This window comes from Diadema setosum, chromosome 4 (assembly GCF_964275005.1).
Source record: "Diadema setosum chromosome 4, eeDiaSeto1, whole genome shotgun sequence".
NCBI classification, from domain to species: Eukaryota; Metazoa; Echinodermata; class Echinoidea; order Diadematoida; family Diadematidae; genus Diadema; species Diadema setosum.
In genome coordinates, this window is record NC_092688.1 from 3,958,236 (window position 1) to 3,971,404 (window position 13,169).

Below are 13,169 nucleotides of genomic sequence, written 5' to 3' on the forward strand. Positions count from 1 at the left end.
TTATGTAATCAATAATCAATAAGATTTTGTAGACTCTAATAAAATTGGAAGATGGTACTGATGAGTGCTGCATTTTCTAGGTAAATTTTTGACACATATAATGTAACTTTATATCAAAATGCCGAATATAACAAAGGTAAATTTCATCTTAGTTACGTAATTAACACGAGGAAGAAATGAAATAAGATTATGCAGAGTAAAGCAAGCAAATGCTCTGAAAAACTATAAATAATGAAGTCAAATCAAAGTCAAATAAGCATTTTTTGATTCGTAAAAGTCATAAATGAACATCTTTATGAATGGTACTTTGCATTTTTTTTTTCTATCGACTTGTACTGTTTAGTGTTGGAGTATCTGCTATGAAATATTTCAATTATTAAGTATAAAGTAACGATCAAAGATGTTAAACGTATTTGACTCATGAAATTATTTTTAAATTGCCAAGAGAATAGTCCTACGGTGTGACGTTTTAGGTTTTCGAAAGTTGTTATAAAGTTTTATGATTCATAAGTTTTATGTAAAATTATTTAATGTGAAGATGATTTTGTTTGCTGTATTTGCAGTTTATTTTGACTAAAATTTTCAAATATAACTGAGTTGAATGTGTAAATGTCAAGTTTTAAATAGGTTATAAAAATAGTTTGATTTTAATAACAAATGTTATATCGCAAGTATTCGTTTCAGTTATCTAATGATTTGCACGAGTGTAACTATTAAACGTAACAAAATATACAAAATATTGATGAATGTTGGTTTTATTTCATAAGACAAAAAGCGATAACACTCCGTACGAATGATACTTGCTTTACTAATTATCTTTATCTCTTGTTAAAGTAATGGTCTGCCATTTCTAGAATTGTGAATTTAGTTTACTACTTGTATATGTACAAATATTGTGTACTTTTATCTACGAATTTCAAACTTTTTGCATGATGAATGGGACCTTCAAACTAATTTCAACAACTTTTGCTTCAAGAAATGTATATGCTGTTGACTTAATACGATTGGTCCTGATCTGTACCTGTAAATTTCATTTTTTAAATTTCACTACAATAACAAATTAATGTGAGTGTTATTGTCTTAATGCATTTGCCCCTACGATGTTATTTTGTGTCTGCAAAACTGAGTAACAGAAAAAACAACAACACAGAATAAACTTTGTACAAAAAAAGAACAAAAAAAAACCTGTTATATTATTGATATTTCAAGTAAGACACATGTAAGAGTTTTATTTTACTGATAAAAGGGAAACACAAATAATTTTTCCCTACAAGGACAATACTTGTTTTTATTGTTTTAGGTTGTTAAAGTCTGCATATATTTTGATATACAAGTAATAAACAGCAACATACAGATTATTGTGTTTTAAATTGTGAGCATGCGTGATTTAAATTCTCCTAAACAATGCTTCAGTATCAAAGAAATTGTTTGGTTTGTTATATTTTGCTTTAAAATTTTTACAAGGAAAGACGTCAATGACTAAGCGAATAAGTCATTTTCTTCTGATTTATATGTCAGTTAGTTTGATAACGAAATGCCAGATTCAGCGTATCAACATTTCTCATGAAGTGGTTCTAGATTACACCAACATCTCGATTTATATGTAAAATTTGTTTTGACCAGATCGTTCGTACTGTGCAACTTTTCATTTTTTTTTTTATTCAGTCCCTCTATAGGAGACACATTGCATTGTTATTTTCTGTAAGTTTATTTTTTTCAGGTAATGTTAGAATATTTTAGTTATGCGTTACATTTACATTGTTAACATGATTTGATACTGTTTTATTTGTCCAATTTAAAGTTTTATACTGTATGACTTGAGCTTAAGACTACAATTCAAATTAGTTTTTTTATTGTTGTATATTCTCAAGTATTATCAGCAGTCTTTAGTTTTATGTTGTGGAAATCTTGGAATGGTATTGCGTAGAGAAATCTTATGTATACAAAGTAGCAAAATAAAATAAATACTTCAAATGAAAAGAAACTGTTCAATTCAAATTCAAACTTTATTTTCACTTTCTTTCTTCAACAGAATGTATAAGAAACAATATCATGAACTTGACATGCGACTCGTTGTAAATATATATAACCAGACAGGATTAACAACATATTCTGAGTGTCTACATGATCAGTAAAATAAAGATACATACACTCTATATATACACACTGAGGAGAAAAAAAGTGGAGGTACCCACTCAAAAGACTAAGCTTGTAACATGTGGATACCTCTGAGGGAAAAGGGGAAAATGGGGTGAAAACTTACAACTACAAAGAGTGCGGGAAACTGGGGAAGCGGGGAATAGAGAAAAAAGAAAGCAAAAGTGTGAAAAAAAAAAGAAACAACAAACAGGGAAAAGGGGAAGAGAGAGAGAAGAGAGAAACCAAAAATTTGTTGATGCATACACCAAGGGCGAAAGCCCACAGAGACAATTAGCCAGGTGTTTTCGAAAGTGACAAATTGTCGAGCAGCTTTCCAGCGGAAGAGATTCAACTGTGAGGACGAATGAACGAGAGCACGTATAGAATACTACCAGGTAGTAAAAATAAGTGATACCTCAAGGGAACACAGCCTTTCAGTCAAAGAAGAGAAGATGATATCGTGCTCACAAAATATATTACAAAATTAAAAACATTCAGTTACATTATAAGACTTCAAAAGAAGCATTTTCAATTTCGTTTTAAAAGAATTCAATGAAGGTGCACTTTTTATATCCATAGGAAGGGAGTTCCAGAATCTTGGACCTACATAAATAAAAGTCTGTTGAGCTAACAAGGTTCTTAACAGAGGTAAATGAAATTCATTTGATTGTCTAGTTGGGTATCTATGGTATGTCCGGTTGCGCATAAACATGGAGTTAAATACAAACGGGAGGCAATTATTATTATAAGTATACATAAACCGCCCTAATTGTAATAAAAACAAATCTTTAATTTTCAGAATCTTGTTATCAAAAAACAAAGGATCTGTATGAGAATATGGGACAGTATTACAAATAATACGAAGAGCCTTCTTTTGTAACAGCAGAATCCTATCCAATAATAATTGATGCGTGTTTCCCCATACCAAAATTCCATAATTTAAATAAGGCAATATCAAAGATGAATACAATGTTAACAGCGAATGCTGAGGAATAGACAGTTTTAATCTATTAATAACACCTATGTTACGTGAAATTTTCTTGCAAACATTATCGATATGAAATTTCCAAGAAAGTTTGTTATCAACTGTAACACCGAGAAACTTTATATGGGGAACACTTTCTAAGACAGCGTCACCAAAACAAATGTCCATATCTAAATTATCTAAAGTGTTACTAAAAAGCATATATTTTGTTTTTTGGATATTCAAAGACAACTTATTTGCTTTTATCCACTCACATAAATTTTCTAATTCGGAATTAACTGTCTGCACAAGAATATTTGGGTCTTCATGTGAGTAAAAAACATTTGAATCGTCGGCAAACAGTATGAACGATAACACATCTGACGAAGCACAAAAATCATTAATGTAAACAATAAACAATAGTGGGCCCAATAAACTACCTTGTGGCACGCCACACTTCAGTTCTCTCATATCAGAATTATGATTGTTCAAAAATACATATTGTTTGCGATCAGTTAGATAACTCCTGAACCACTCCAAGGCCTTCCCACGTATACCATAATGAGACAACTTGTAGAGTAAGATATCATGGTTTATAGTGTCGAAGGCCTTGGAGAAGTCCAGGAAGATACCAATCAAATGTGACCGATTGTCTAAAGCATGTGCAACTTTGTCAACAAAATTAAGCAAAGCATGACAGGTGCTATGCTTTTCTCGGAATCCAAACTGCGAATTTGTAAAAACATCACACATCTTTAAAAAATTCATCGTTCTTTTATATATAATTTTTTCTAAAATCTTGGACAAACAAGATAGTAAAGAAATAGGCCTGTAATTACTAACACCTAACTTATCTCCATTCTTATATATGGGGATAACTTTAGCTATTTTCATTTGCTCCGGAAACACACCCGTTAACATTGACAAATTAAAAATATGTGCCAAAGGATCCGCAACAGAAGATATAACACTTTTCAAAATCATATTGCTTATGTCATCATAACCGGAGCTTTTTTTGTTTTTCAAACCAGATACAATATCAGTAATCTCATACCTCGTGGTAGGGGTAAAAAATATTGAATTCATATTATGTCGATTTAAAAAATGAGAGAAATGTTTATTAGTATCGGGAATTTCTTGAGCAAGGTTTTCTCCGATTGTTGTGAAATATGTGTTAAAAACATTTGCTATATCAACAGGATTATCAATAATTTCATCATTAAATCTTATTTTCGAAATACTTAACTTTTCATTTGAAATATTCATTGCTTGTTTTAATACATTCCATGTACTTTTCATATCACACCTATATCTCTCTAATTGTTTATAATAATATTTTTTCTTTTCAATACGTATTATCTTAGTGAGAGTATTCTTATACAAAGTATATTTAATTCGTGCTTGTTCAGTTTTTTTCATTCTAAATACATAAAACAGTTTATTTTTCCTATTTATGGAACGTAAAATAGACTTGGAAATCCATGGAAGCTTTGGAGTTGTTTTATAATTCCCCCGCTTATCCTTTCTTTTAGGAATGTGAATATCCATATGATTATCAAAAATTTCCATAAAATTATGCAAAGCCAAATTAATGTCGTCAGTATCAAACACACAATCCCAATTCACATTATCCAAGGAAGCGCAAAAAGAAGACAAATTTTCTTGGGTTACTTTACGCCTCAAATATCGCTGGGGTGAAGTATTATTAATATGGCTAAATTTAAGGTGCGTCATTATTGGAAAATGATCAGTAATATCTGATAGAATTATCGACGAATTTGAAAGGGTTAAAACATTACTAAAAATATTGTCAATTAAAGTGGCTGACTGACGTGAAACGCGTGTCGGTTTCGAAATAAGAGGTAAGAAAGAAAAGGACAGGAATGTTTCAAGAAATTCTCCCGAGATGTTGTCCGTTGTATGCTTTAACAAGTCAATATTGAAATCACCGAATATAAAAGAGTTTGAGTTTATAAATAAAGGGTTTGTAAGCACCTCGGTGAGATATGATAAAAAGTCTCTGTTGTTGGAATTTGGAGGTCTGTAAATAATACCTATTACAATGTTTTTATTACCGGGGACAGTAATTTCAATGAAAAGGGACTCAACAATGTCATTCATTGTGCTAAGCTCATCAAGGACAGTGCATTCAAAGCAGCGTAGAACATATAAAGCGACTCCACCACCAGAGCGATCAGATCTATTATTCGCAAAAATATTATACCCTTCAAGTGTAAAAGATTGTTTTGGACATGAAGACAACCACGTTTCAGTGAGTCCTATCACTGAAAATAAAAGGTTATTTGGGTTATCCAACAATAACTGCAATTCTTCAAAATGCTTATTCATACTTCTTATATTTAAATGTACCAATGAAAATGTATCTTTCACAAAACCCTTTCTAATGTCATTGAATTGATTCAAGGTGACATAATTACACAATGGAGCTTGAGTCAGATCGTTAAAATCATACTGCATTTCTTCCGCTGCAGAATTAAGATTGTCCGCAACTAGTTCATCAAAAGGATATGAGCGTGTATTAAAAGCTTCTTCTTTATCTAGAAAATCAAATTCCGGCGTAACAGGTCTAAATAAATCAAAAAAATCATCATCTAACATAGAGTGAAAAGGTACATCTTCTATCCTGTCATTCATTCTGAATAGGGGCAATTCTGACTAGGTATTATCCGAGCCATTGCTGCTAGAGGGCAACCATGGCTAACGTTGGCACAACAGAGAAACTGACACGACAGGAACTTAACGCAATACTGCGGGATAAAAGCGAATGTAGAGGATAGTGGGTAGCGACCATGCGTGACTGTGAAAGGTACGCGTTCTTTGTATGTATACGAATTGTTGAACAAAGCTGGTTGGCTGTTAACGAGTAGTGAGGTGCAGAGAGTGTCAAAAATGAAAAGATATAAGAAACAATGAATATACAACATGTAGAACGTGGCTAATGTCTCAGTAGGCCTTCCCCCCGATAGAATGCACAAGAACAAAAGGAGTGAAGCACGTCGGCCAGAGAATAGCTTCATGTTATTACCAAGCAAATGCTTATTCAGCATCTGACGATGGTGAGCTCCCTTTCTTAAAGGGGTTTTACAGAAGGAAATACTTTTCAAGGAGGAGATAAGGAAATGGAATGGAAATTAAGAAAGTGAGAACGGCAATAAGTTGACCAAAATTTGTTTAGGAATTTAACCGAGCAGGGAATAAGTTAAACCACACTTTTATCAAATATATACCCATTATTCAAGCATTCATATAAAAAAAAAAAACATCGAAACTTAAAACGTTTCCATGCGTTCGCATATTCATTCATAAAGTATTCTTGTAGGCATACGATAGTAACTTCAGTTATGCGAAAAACCGTTTTCAGTCCATATATTAACACAAATACGTGTGTACATTAATAGGAGAGCGAGGTCTGATCATGCAGACAGCAAATGGTGGAGATTTAGTGTAGTCGAAATATTTGAAGTAAAAAACTTCAAATATTAGAAATTAACTGTTTTATAGCATACAGCTGTAGCACTTGCACAAAAGTGAAAAAAATGGGAATTTATGTGACATGAATATGTGCACAGTTCACCAACGTACTGTAAATATTTTACGTTCTCTGTTAGCAGTTTTCTAAGCAACCGTGACCAACGTTTGTCTCAGGTGCAAAACATAATTGTGTGATTGCGTCTAGCATGAATAAGGTGTCAGGTAAACATGATTGGTGGGAACCAAAAGGGAAGAACACACTCGGATATTGAACATTACTTTGAATACAAAAGCAGATATCATTATGAATATACAAAATATATACTAGTATACATTTTTTTTCCACTTCAACCCGTATACAGGTCCTTTCAAGGTAAGGCCTGGTCCATAAAACAAATAAAAAAATTAGTATATTAATTCAAAGTACATATACAAATCAGCGAAAAATTATTGTAGCCTTTTGAAACATATACGTATTGAATGATCGCTTGGAGCAGCCTCATCCAAGATTGGTTGAGAAAAAAAAAGAAAGAAAAAAGAAAAGAGGCGAAAGATCATTACTTGTTTTCGCCATTCTCCAAGAAACAGCACCGATAATGCGATAAGAAAATTTCGAGTAAAAGAAATAATAGAGCGGTCCTTCGAGCATGACAGACCTGATCTGATTCTCGTGCAGATGTTACGAAAATAATCATTTGTGTTACTCAAGATAAAACGGAATGCTATAAATTTCAACGAAAGAAAAAAAAAAATCTTCATACGCATTTCTAAGTACAAGGTTGTATACGCATATCACATACATCAGGTGTCTGACTAAAAATGCAGACGTAATTTTAGTTTACAAAAGGTGAGCAAAATGTCAAAAGGACAAAATTCATATCAATCGGGCAATTTACTTTCCAAAATTCGACAAAAAGACATTCGACATTAAAGACAGTTCTTCCACCTCTGGATAGAAGAGAAAGGAGCAGTGCCATTGTCAGGGGTCAGATATCACGCCAACACATGAAAGTTTATACCAGAAGAAATGAAACTTTCTGAGTTAGACGTCTTTTGGAAGATGCATAATAATAATAATAATAAAAATGTATACGGACTAGGGTTAAGAGAGGGGAGAATGCTTTACTTATTATATTATAACCGACACTGGCGCCACCATGTGATTTCAGCATAAACAAATAAAACAGTCTCATCTCGGACTGCTGTAGCTGCCAGGAGGCAGAACATGGATATTTAATGAGGGAAAAAAAATGGGAATGTATATATAGTCACTATGGGGTGACAACACATTACTTTGATTCGATCATGGTATAGTCCGTGACAGTGCGCCAACTTGATGATGCTGGTATCGAAATGTACCAGAACTGCAATAGCAAGAGCTCCGGCATTAATGGTACATACAGGATTAATAAAGATATAACAAGAGAGATTTTCTTCATATACACATGGGTCAACAGCCAGTGCTGTGACCTCGAACATCATTTGGTTTACACGTCACTGTTACAAATGGAGAGCAAAACAAAACAAGTATGCATGTGTGAACAGTTCAAGAACAAAAACAATGAACATTGAGAGGGTAGGCATTCTGCCTTTTCCTTTGCGTGATGTTAAGGTATTTACAACCAAGTCTATAGGTTAAGATGGGGAATAAAATACTTTGCTAATGTTGCTGGAGATAAATAACCATCAAAAATATTCAGGCCCTCTTTTCGTCGTATAAAGAAACAATTAGGCATAGTTGTATATTTCATAATTCCAGGATCTTTGTTCTGTAGCTCATAGCTTCTGATTAATCAGCTGGACATACCAAATAGGTTTGGACATACTATTTTTCTGAGATTCAAAAAAGCGAAACAAAATTTAGTACGATGTATTCATTGCCATATAAACACTATCAAAATGTTGCTAACTAGACCTGACAGCATGAAAGGATAGAAATTTTGAGCACGTTTAAAATTCAGTCAGGTCGGTGTATCTAGGTCGGAAATACCTATCTAGTGTAGGAGAAAGAGGCATCTCAATACATACCATGCATAATGACTTGCTTGCAATGAACTCAAAAGAATATGCATTGCAAATTGTGGTTTGGGTCTTACGTAAGGGTAGATGAGGGGTGAATAAGGGGAGAGTTCACTGAACGTGCATTTACAACTCGGCCGCGTAAAGAAAATAGTATGATGAACCGACAATTGTAAGTGGAATTCGATACCATATGGAGAGCATTGTAAGAATTTCAGGTGGTCTTACGGCGCCCAAGAAGGAAAGAAAGGGATCGGAATAGGGTCGATTATAGTGCATATTGAATTTGTGTATCTTTCAGTGCACAGGCTATGTAAATGCAACGGGAAAGAAATAAAGAATGAAACGGGATAAGTAACTTGAACTTTAACACCAACATAAATACCTATACGACTAGTTAAAGGAGCATAAGGCATTCGAACCTGTAGGGGCGTTGTCGAAACAAAAACAGGAGTAACATTTTTAATATGGAAAGCTTATTCCCTGGGCTATACACTCGTAATATCATACACTTTTACAAAGTTCCTATGGGAGAGAAAATTAACGAGTGAAAGCCATAGTGATAATGATAATCACTTAAATGAGAAAGAAAATGCAGACGCTGGATATTGAAAATTCTAGATCCATGGAAAATGTAATCTTTGTATACCCTTTAAATTAAAGACGATGTACTTCAAGCATATATATATTGAATTCGTCTTTTGCAAAAACAAAAAATGATAATAAATCGAGGGATATATTACGATTGAAATCATTGCTCTCTATAGAACAGCAAATCGATGCATTTCGCAGTGTTACTGTATTTGGCAACATCACACCCCTTGTCAAAAAAAAAAAAAAATGGTTGTGGGTACTGTGTCATGTTTCGTAATTATTATCGCATGGCTGTTTCACGGTCTACATTGTATGGTCGGGAATACAGACTGTCTTCTGAACGCATTTGACCAATTCATATCTTTTCTGGTCTTTTCTTGTGATTATAATTCATGTATCTGTTTATACTCTGTTGGATGTTCATGGCATGTTATGTTTGTGTGATCATTGTGGAGTTTGTACCTTTTATTGCGAATTGAACAATATTATAATACATTTCTTTTTTCATGGAGTATAAAAATGAATCTTCTCTAATTCCATTTTTTTCGAATCAAATAAATAGTTGTATACTTGTATATAATTAACATACTGATTTTTTTTTTCAATATACCTCACACGTTGTTTTGAAAATTAAAACCCGCCATATAATATAGCACACACAAACACAGTTTACATCAATCGCAAAGTTTCTGTGTAAATATGGGAAACGTCTAACATGTAAACGTTGTTGCTCATTACATCAGTTTCAAACGTTAAAATAAAGAGAGGATAATTCTGATGATATTACCCAATATTCAAAATTTTGCCAATCAAGAAATATGCGCTGCAGAGAGAGAACATAATTATATACGCCAAATAATATAAACTGCATAATCACTGATCTTTTTGATGATCATTATACTTAATATCGATATTTTGGTGTCTTTGAACAGTTCACTAATATGTCAAAAGTCCTTCGTTATTTGTTCGAATTTCATGGAAAACAAGAAGATTTGTATTTATTATTGAAACAGCAAGCTGCATCATTTCGCACAATCCATTAGTCAACTTTGTCGTTACTACAACACTTTCCAAGTTTAAAGCGTCATACGGCGTAACATATTTCAGTTAACTATCGTAATTATAAGGGGTGTGGACACGGACACACACACACACACACACACACACACACACACAATACCAAACACGCGCACATAAATACAGTTCCAACATGAATACACGGGTGAATTGGTAATTACATGTTATGAAAGATTACGCGTAAATACGTAGGGCCTATGGAATCATCTATAAGGTTCAAATCCACTGTCACCAGAGAACGAGGAAGTGCAAGTGACTTCATATTTGTTAATGCGGAGTGTTCTGCCTCACTAAAACACATATCACAATGCATTCTGAACTTGCAGAACTCATAGTTCTGCGTCAATTATGTCTTAATTCATATACAAATTTTCATCGTTCTCTCTCATAAACTTTACAATATTCCATTTTCGCCTATAGTTGTCATTATTCCACGGACAATTGTACTGGTGAATAGCGACTTAGTACTTTAGTATTCATAAATTGTCTATGTTTCAAGGGAAATTAATCTTTGTGGGATATATAGTTTTTTTTTTCACGTCTCCTAAAATTATAGCTATACTCTCATTTCTACATAATAGAAATAAACACATTTAAACAAAACTGAACATGTACCAGCAAAAAATAAACACTTAACACACATTTAAGTTGTAGATTGTAGAATTCATCTGCCTTCATAATTCACCATCACCACAGCTAAGCCATGTTCAAATCTACCGCCAGTAAAAAACACGGAAGTTACATCATGCGTGTTAATGACCTAATTTCCTGATTACCCCCCCCCCCCCTATACATTCTGAGCCTGTATACAGCCTCACAGATCGTTAATATTATGGATAGACAGGTATTAGATCTTTAATATTCATATTTTCGTCTTTCTGTTTTCATAAATATTTTTATAATATTATTATTTATTATATTTCAAGCGATATGTGTTTGCAAAATCTTGAACATACCTGTTTGGGTTAAAAAAATTCAAACTTTGAAGAAAAAAAAAGCATAATTCATATTGTGATATGTGACCGTGCACCTCAAAACGAACAAAAAGTCGCACACACTGATTTTGTGTGAGGACTGAAAATAAATGGGTCAACCTAGCCGAACTTGACTTTTTCATATTTTCTGAAAGAGCGGGTCTTCTTTTACATTATGCTAAAATTTGGTATCATAAAACGGGCAGGAAAGTGTGTTTTTTTAGCAGTTTATCTCGAACATTTTTGGTAGAATAGTGTGATTAGGTGTGTCTTTAGAATCCCTTTTTCATTTCTGAAAAACCTTGTCCACACTCTTCACTTTCAACTCTAATGACTTTTGAAGCGATAGTGCTACTGCTTTGAAAGTTGGCATTGATTATGGACAGATTGTGTTAATGAGGCATGCTTAATTTCAGTTTAATCTGATAATCCCTTCATTGTTGTTACTCTGATGGTTTACTTCCTGTTTTTTGTCCCATTCATCGCACAGCCAGCACGGTTTGGTAAAGATTAAGCGCTTGAATAGACACTGTATTTCAGAGCCTCTTTTCTCAGTTCACACTTTTCCTGAGTTTGTGCTTTCTTTCCAATATTTAGGTAGGTTAGGAGAGTCCATTTGATTTGAATTATACATCATTTTAAAGCTTAAAGTCTGCTCTTTCAGAATATGGTCTTAACTAAAAATTCATGTCTGGCGACTTTTTGTTTGTTTTGAGGTGCAGGGTCACATATGTATAATCTTTTGAATGATTACTTACACACGATAAGGAAAAAGAAAATGAAGGGAATTTCCCTGAAAATCAGTGACATCATAACGGAAACAAATTCAAATAATCATTCCAATAATATCAATCTAGAATTCTTATTTCATTTTCATAGATATTCAAAAACATGAATATGAATATTGCATATTCATATTCACACTGTAAAAAATTGCTGTAAAAATTACAGTAATTTTTAACGGTAAAATGCTGTAGGAGCGATTTTACAGCAATTTGCCGTATTTTTAGGCGGTTCACGGTAATTTCCTGGAAGCATTAGTGCTGTTCTTTTCGCAGACAAATGTTACGGTAAATTACTGTAACAGAGCGCCCGAAGTGCATTCTGGGATACACAACGTCACACGCGCATGCGCACCATGCGCGAGCGCTAGATTAGCGCAGAACATAAATCTCTGCAAACGTTGGGTGTCTGAAGGAGAACATAAGTTGCCAGTTATCTGTGGAAATCATCGAGAATCAAGTGCCAGTGTAAATTTCCCTGGTAAGTGGTGATGATGTTTTTTCTAAGGGTCTTTTAGATCTGGAAATTTTGTGTCTATATTTTTCCAATATTATGTAATATTTCATGGAAATTTGACATTCAATTCATCGTACTCACTTTTCGCGCTTTCTGTGTTGTCTACGCAAGATGTGTGTTAATGTGTATGTTGTGTTGTCTACCTAAGATGTGTACGTGTGCGGGGTGTTTTATGTGTGTGGCTATTACTATGCCTATGCCATGCAGATTCGAACGAGACGACTGGACTGGACTGAACGACTTTAATAACTTAGTTTTGAATGCTCAAATATTTCAACACAAGATCTATCTATAGAATGTTAGAACAATTTGAAATTATCTTATAAGTGCTTCTTAACATTTTATTGGTATCACGTCGCAGGGTGTGGTTTTTCATTCGCAGTAGACTAAAATGCATAGGGTCTAGCTAACACTAGCGTTACAGTTAGTTTGCAAGAATCCACAGTCAATTGAAGGAGGCGGACTTAATCAGAAGAAGAGAAATCCTAATGCGTATCATGTACAAGTACTGTGCACTACATACTGTACATGTGTGGTCTATAGTTTACTGCATGCTATCTTAGCTGGCCGCCGGCTGACAATGACAATGACAATGACAATGATTGGCTATT

General features: G+C 33.6%; 1 pseudogene; it reads right to left on the bottom strand.

The window, feature by feature from the left end:
- LOC140227344 (uncharacterized) overlaps window positions 1–13,169 on the bottom strand; it is a 64,023-nt pseudogene that overhangs the window by 17,752 nt on the left and 33,102 nt on the right.